Source organism: Gossypium hirsutum, chromosome A12, assembly GCF_007990345.1.
Source record: "Gossypium hirsutum isolate 1008001.06 chromosome A12, Gossypium_hirsutum_v2.1, whole genome shotgun sequence".
Classification (NCBI taxonomy): Eukaryota; Viridiplantae; Streptophyta; class Magnoliopsida; order Malvales; family Malvaceae; genus Gossypium; species Gossypium hirsutum.
The window spans coordinates 54,255,105-54,261,659 of NC_053435.1; the positions used below are offsets into that span (position 1 = coordinate 54,255,105).

The 6,555-nt window shown below is 35.7% G+C and overlaps 1 non-coding gene across 1 annotated transcript; it reads left to right on the forward strand.

The window, feature by feature from the left end:
• The first annotated feature begins 1,891 nt into the window (after positions 1–1,891).
• Positions 1,892–1,998, forward strand: LOC121211811 (small nucleolar RNA R71). The gene has a single exon (XR_005907029.1). It is a non-coding gene; the product is annotated as a small nucleolar RNA R71 (small nucleolar RNA).
• The last annotated feature ends 4,557 nt before the right edge of the window (positions 1,999–6,555 follow it).

Genomic DNA, 6,555 nt, shown 5'->3' on the forward strand with positions numbered 1-6,555 from the left:
AATACTTGAAGTAATTCGTCCTTTTCGGTTGGCTGTAAATCTGAAGCAATGATCACTGGTAATGTGGAATTATTTCTGAGAAACGCATATTCTAGGTGATTTGGTAGTTGCTTCAATTCCAATTTAGGAGGATCTTCAACGGAGGGTTTTAATTTTAATTCATTGTTTACCTTAATACCCTCATAGCTCTTCTGTCTCAGTGAAGGCTCATTAGAATTTAGTTTAGCTTTTGTCTTACTTATCACAAAATCGTCGTTATTTACCTCTTCTCCTTGGGCAAGACACAGTTCCAATGTGTCCTTATGTACGATTTCCTGTAAAGAAACTTGAGTAGCATGATGAATAGAACTAATAAAATAATAGGAGTCATCTTGTTCTCTAGAAAATCTCATGGCATCATAAATTTTAAAAATAATCTCTTCGTCACCTACCCTAAGCACAAGTTTACCGTTACCTACATCAATAACAGCCCTAGCAGTGGCTAAAAATGGGTGACCTAAAATTAAAGGCACCTCAACGTCTTCATCCATGTCAAGAACAACAAAATCAATAGGGAATATAAATTTATCTACTTTTACGAGTACATCCTCGATAATACCCCTAGGATATTTAACAGATCTGTTAGCGAGTTGAATACTCATCCTGGTAGGTTTTGGTTCCCCAAGGCCAAGTTGCTTGAACATTTTGTAACGTATCAAATTAATGCTAGCGCCTAAATTAGCTGGTGCCTTTTCAACATTTAAACTACCAATTAAGTAGGGAATAGTAAAACTTCTTGGATCTTTCAGTTTGGTTCGCAGTTTATTTTGAAGTATGGCCGAGCACTCCTCGTTGAGTTCTACTGTAGACAACTCTTCAAACTTCGTTTTATTTGTCAAAAGCTCTTTCAAAAATTTTGCATATGTAGGTATCTGTGAGATAACTTCAACAAAAGGTAAGTTAATATGTAGCTGTTTAAAAAGTTCAAAAAATTTACTGAATTGTGCATCCATGCGGTCTCTCTTCAGCTTTCCTGGATACGGGTTGGTGGTTTATATTACTTCGGTACTGGTTTTTCACTTATTTCAGGTTTCACCCCCTCTTACTCTTTCTTATCAGCTTCTTGAGGCAACTTCTTTTCAGATTCAGCTAACACTTTCCCACTCCTTAGGGTAATTGCTTTCACGTGATCTTTTGCATTGGGTTCGGTGTTGCTAGGTAGAGTCCCTGGTGGTCTCTCTGAAATCATCTTAGCCAGCTATCCTATTTGATTCTCGAGCCCTTGAATTGATGCTTGCTAATTTTTAAGTGCAGTTTCAGTATTCTAAAAACGGGCTTTAGTTATTGAAATAAACTTTGTCATCATCTCCTCAAGGTTCGGCTTTTTTTCTTGCTGGTAAGGTTGTTGTTGGAAGCCTGGAGGGGGTGGTGGTCTTTGATTCCCTTGGCTTCCTATGAGAAATTTGGGTGGTTGCTCCAACCTGCATTGTAAGTGTTACTGTAAGGATTATTTTGAAGTCGAGGATTATTACCCATATAATTCATTTGCTCGTTCTCTATTTTAGAGTCGTAGGGTGGATATTCTAAATTGCTCGTTCCACCTCCACTTGCATCGCACTGCATTACTGGATGAACCTGCGTAGAACCAAGTAAACCATCAATTTCTCTATTTAAAAGTTCTACCTGATTTGAAAGCATAGCAACCAAATCAACGTTAAAAATATCGGCTACTTTTGTCGGCTTTGTCCTCATGACTTGCTACTGATAATTATTCAGTGACATCTCTTCTATGAACTCATAAGCCTCTTCAGGTGTCTTATTATTGATAGTTGCACTAGCAGCTGCGTCGATCATTTGTCTAGTTGAGGGATTCAAACCGTTATGGAAAGTTTGAACCTGTAGCCAAAGAGGTAACCCAAGGTGAGGGCACATTCTCAATAGATCCTTGTATCTCTTCCATGCATCATAAAGTGTTTCTAAGTCCATCTGCACAAAAGAAGAGATATCATTCCTCAACTTTGCCGTTTTGGTCGGTGGAAAGTATTTGAGTAAAAATTTTTCGGTTATTTATTCCCAAGTAGTGATTGACTCTCGTGGTAATGAGTTCAACCACTGTTTACCCTTATTCCTTAATGAAAAGGGAAATAACTGAAGGTGAATGGCATCATCAGAAACGCCATTTATTTTGGAAGTATCATAGAACATTAAGAAGTTGGCCAAATGAGTATTTGGGTCTTCATCCTGCGAACCATCAAACTAAACAAACTGTTGACTCATTTTTATACAGTTAGGTTTTAGTTCAAAATTATTTGCAGCAATTGTAGGTCTAACAATACTCGATTTAGCCCCTGTTAAATTAGGCTTAGCATAGTCGTACATTGTACGAGGAGCAGGATTCTGATTCACTGGATTTGCGGCAACCACATGAGGCAGTGGATTTTTTTGATTTTTAGCCATCTCTTCGGTATTAGTGGTGTCGTCATCATGCTCTTCCTCTATATACCGTAAACTTCGCCTTGTTTCTCTACGATTTCTACGAGCTGTGCTTTCATTTTGCTGTCAAAAATTAAAGGTCCTAAGGGGTTTCTTCTAGTCATAAACTATAAAAACTTGCCAGAAATAAATAAAAGAAAAGTTAGAAATTAAAATAAAAACAAAATTAAATTGCAATAAAAATAAAAATGGCTAAAGTAATAAAAATTAAGTGTTCCTAACATCTTAGTCCTCGGCAACGGCGCCAAAAACTTGATGGTCACTAAACTAACTAAAAATTCAACTAAGGCAAGTGCACCTATCAAACAGCAGTATAGTTAAGGTGAGACCGGAAATATCGTATCCACAAGGACTAAAAGTACTAGTAATTACTATCTTTTTATTATCTAGCCTAAGAATTGAAGGGATGTTTTCTAAACTAAACTTAATTATCTAATTAACTAAGAACGCGACAGAAATAAAAGTTAGAAAATATTCTTTGGAAAACCAATGGAAAAGACAATACCCAAGGAAGAATCCACCTAGACTTAACTTATTACTTCTGAATTAGACGATTTATTCACTTGACTTAATCTGTAAAAATCTCTAGTTTATGGTAATATCTCTCTTGAGACTAAAAACAACTGACTCTAGGTTGATTAATCAAAATCTCTTTCTAATTAAAACCCTTGTTGTCGTATTAACTCGATCTATGGATTCCCTTATTAGATTTGACTCTAATTCGGTAGATTTATGTCATCCTATCTCTAGGATTGCATGCAACTCCGCTTAATTATGGAGGATCTACTCTTAAACAGGGATTATTGCTCCACTGAATAAGCACATCAAAACCTGAATTAATATCCTGAAATATTAAAACAAGGATTAAATCTCACAATTAAGAATAAGAACATGTATTTATCATATAATTTAAATAGTAATAAGATCTGTCTTAGGTTTCAACTTCCCTAGGTATTTAGGGAATTTAGTTCATAATAATAGAGGAAAACATCATAAAATTGGGACAACAACAAAACATAAAGAAACCTAAAGAACTTCTAAGAAAATTGAATGGAGATCTTCAGTCTTGAAGGAGATCCTGCTTCCGAGCTGATTCTGATGGCTGTTCTTCGAGTCTTTTCTGCTTTCTACTTTGCGTGTCCCTTTTGATCCTCTCCTAGGATATTTATATAGACTTTGGAATGCCCAAAATAGCCCAAACTTAGCCTTTTCTGAGTAGAATTAGACTTGAGCTAGACAGGGACACGGCCGTTTGACACACCCGTGTGAAGGTGCTCAGGTCGTGTGCAATTCTGATTTGGTTTAATGTCGACACGGCCATGACACACGGGCCGTGTGAAACACTGAATTAGGCCCATTTTGTCCATTTTGGCCCGTTTCTTGCTCTTTTTGCTATCCTAAGCTCTCCTGAATATAAAACATGAAATGAAATGATTAGGAGCATTAGATTCATTAAATCTTGTGATAATCCTTCGAAAAATATGCCAAGCATGGGGTAAAAATATGTATTTATTATGGTTTATCAGAGGTCCAAGGTGATTCTCAAAATGTAACAACCCTAACCCGAATCCATCACTGGAACAGGGTCACGGAGTATTATCGAAGTTGACAGGTCAAGTAACAGACATTTCATAAATGTTTAGTGTTCATATCAGATTTCAATCAAATTTAATCATATAGTCCCTTACATGAGCCCTCGAGGCTCAAATATGCATTAGAATCATGTTGGGACTAAATCGGGTACTCAAAACAATTTTCGTAAAATTTCAAAATTTTTCCTAAATGCAGGGGTCACATGCCCATGTGATCAGCCCATGTGGTTCACACGGCCAGGGACATGCCCGTGTCTCATGCCCTGTAACTCTCTGACTTGGGTCATATGATCAGGTCATACACCCATGTGCTAGACTGTGTGTAGGTGCAGGGGTCACATGGCCAAGCCACACGCCCGTGCGCTAGGTTGTAACGCCCTCGTACCCGAGACCGTTGCTAGAGTCGAGCACGAGGTGTTAACGAACTTAATTCATTAATTAAACAACTCAAACAATTTATTTTTTAAAATTTCCAGACAAGCTGGCTACCTGCGTCACAGTCGCTTAAAAATTCATATCTTGAGTTCCGAAACTCAAAATTGAGATCTGTCAATTTTTCCTGAAACTAGTCTCACATATCTATCTACTAATTGTTTTCTAGAATTTTTGATCAGGCCAATTAGTACATTTTATTAGTTAAATTCTCCCCTATTTTAGGGTTTGACTACTTTGACCCCTGTGTATTTTGAATCAGATATCTCCCAGTAAAAAGTTTCAATAATTATTTTGTTTATTTCTCATAAAACTAGACTCTAAGGATTTCATACATGTAAGGTAAAACTCTTAATTATTTTTTTACAATTTATGGTAAATTTTGTAAATTTAGAACAGGGGATTTAGAGACCACTCTGACCTTGTTCCACCAAAACCTAAATATCTCATAAAATATAACTCATTTACCTACTTTGTTCTGTCCATATGAAAATAGACTCATCAAGCTTCAATTTAATAACTTATTCATCATTTAATTCCATTTCTACTATTTTTAGTTATTTTTCAAATTCACATCACTGCTACTGTCTGATTCTGTTTTGTGGCCAATTTTACCTTTCCAAGGATTTTCATGGTTTAGTTATGACATAAAGCATACATGTTATCATATATAAACTAGATTAGCCATTCCAATAGATAATAATTTACAAACCCTTTCTTTTTACCAAACCATAACCATATCATATGATCCTTTACACAAAGTGAGTATAGTGCTATACATGCCACATTCAAAATATATAAGCCATTTTACCAATTTAGGTCTTCGGATAGCGTGAACGAGCCTTCGACCTATCCCGATTCTCAAGCCGGCTTGTCAAAACTGCAATAAATGAAAAGGAGGGAGTAAGCATAAATGCTTAGTAAGTTCACATGCAAATAATAAGTAACATGATCATGCAATCCAACATAAACATCATTAAGACACACATAACATAAGAATACTTACTATCTTACCACAATTTTATCTCACCAAGTTCTCAGCCAAGAATTAAAATCTTACCTGTCCATTTGCACTTCTTCAACACATTCATCATCGAATCACTTTCGTTTTAAGTATTCTCCACATTCTCTTAGAATTCTCTCGTTGAACACATATGAATATAATTTCGGATACGCAGATAGTGTGCATGTAAGTGCTATACTCATAACTGAACAAGCTCAATAGCTTTTGAAATCTATGTAGCCAAGCTACCAAGTAACCCGCCCGTAAACGAACTCGGACTCAACTCAATGAGCTCGGATGCCTAGTTACATCTCATGAACTCGGACTCAACTCAACGAGTTCGGAACTCAACTATCCTAGTGACATGTCACTTGTACCCTAATCTATTCCTAAGGTTCAAACGGGATTCTTCTCAATTACACATTTTAATCACCTTCTTCGAAATGTAGAAACCGATACTTGCTAGCATCTCATACTTATCAATCAAGTTATTCACATAATTTGCATATTACAAATTAATAATTCATAAAGCATAATATTTCATGATAATAAGTATCATATCATATAAATATCATTAAATCACTTAAAATAAAAATTATGTTACCTTATTTACACATGAACTTACCTCGATACAAAATATTAGCAATCGAGCCTATTCCTCGTAAACTTTGTTTTTCCCTCGATCACGACTTGAATCTTATTTCTCTTGATCTATAATACCAAATTAATTTTATTTAATACATGCATTCATCAAAACAACCCTTAGTACGAACTTTGGCAAAATTACCGTTTTGCCCCTAAACTTTCACATATTTGCACTTTTTCCCCAAGGCTCGTAAATTAAACCTCGTCCTATTTTATTATGTTTTATGACATGCTGATCATTTTCCCCTTCTATGGCAACATCAAATTCACACTCTAACACGTACTTATGAATATTAGGTATTTTTACCGATTAAGCCCTTTTACTCATTTTCACTTAAAACCGAGTAGCACTAGTTGTCTAACATAATTTAAAACCTCATATTATATCATAAAATACCAAAATACACAAAT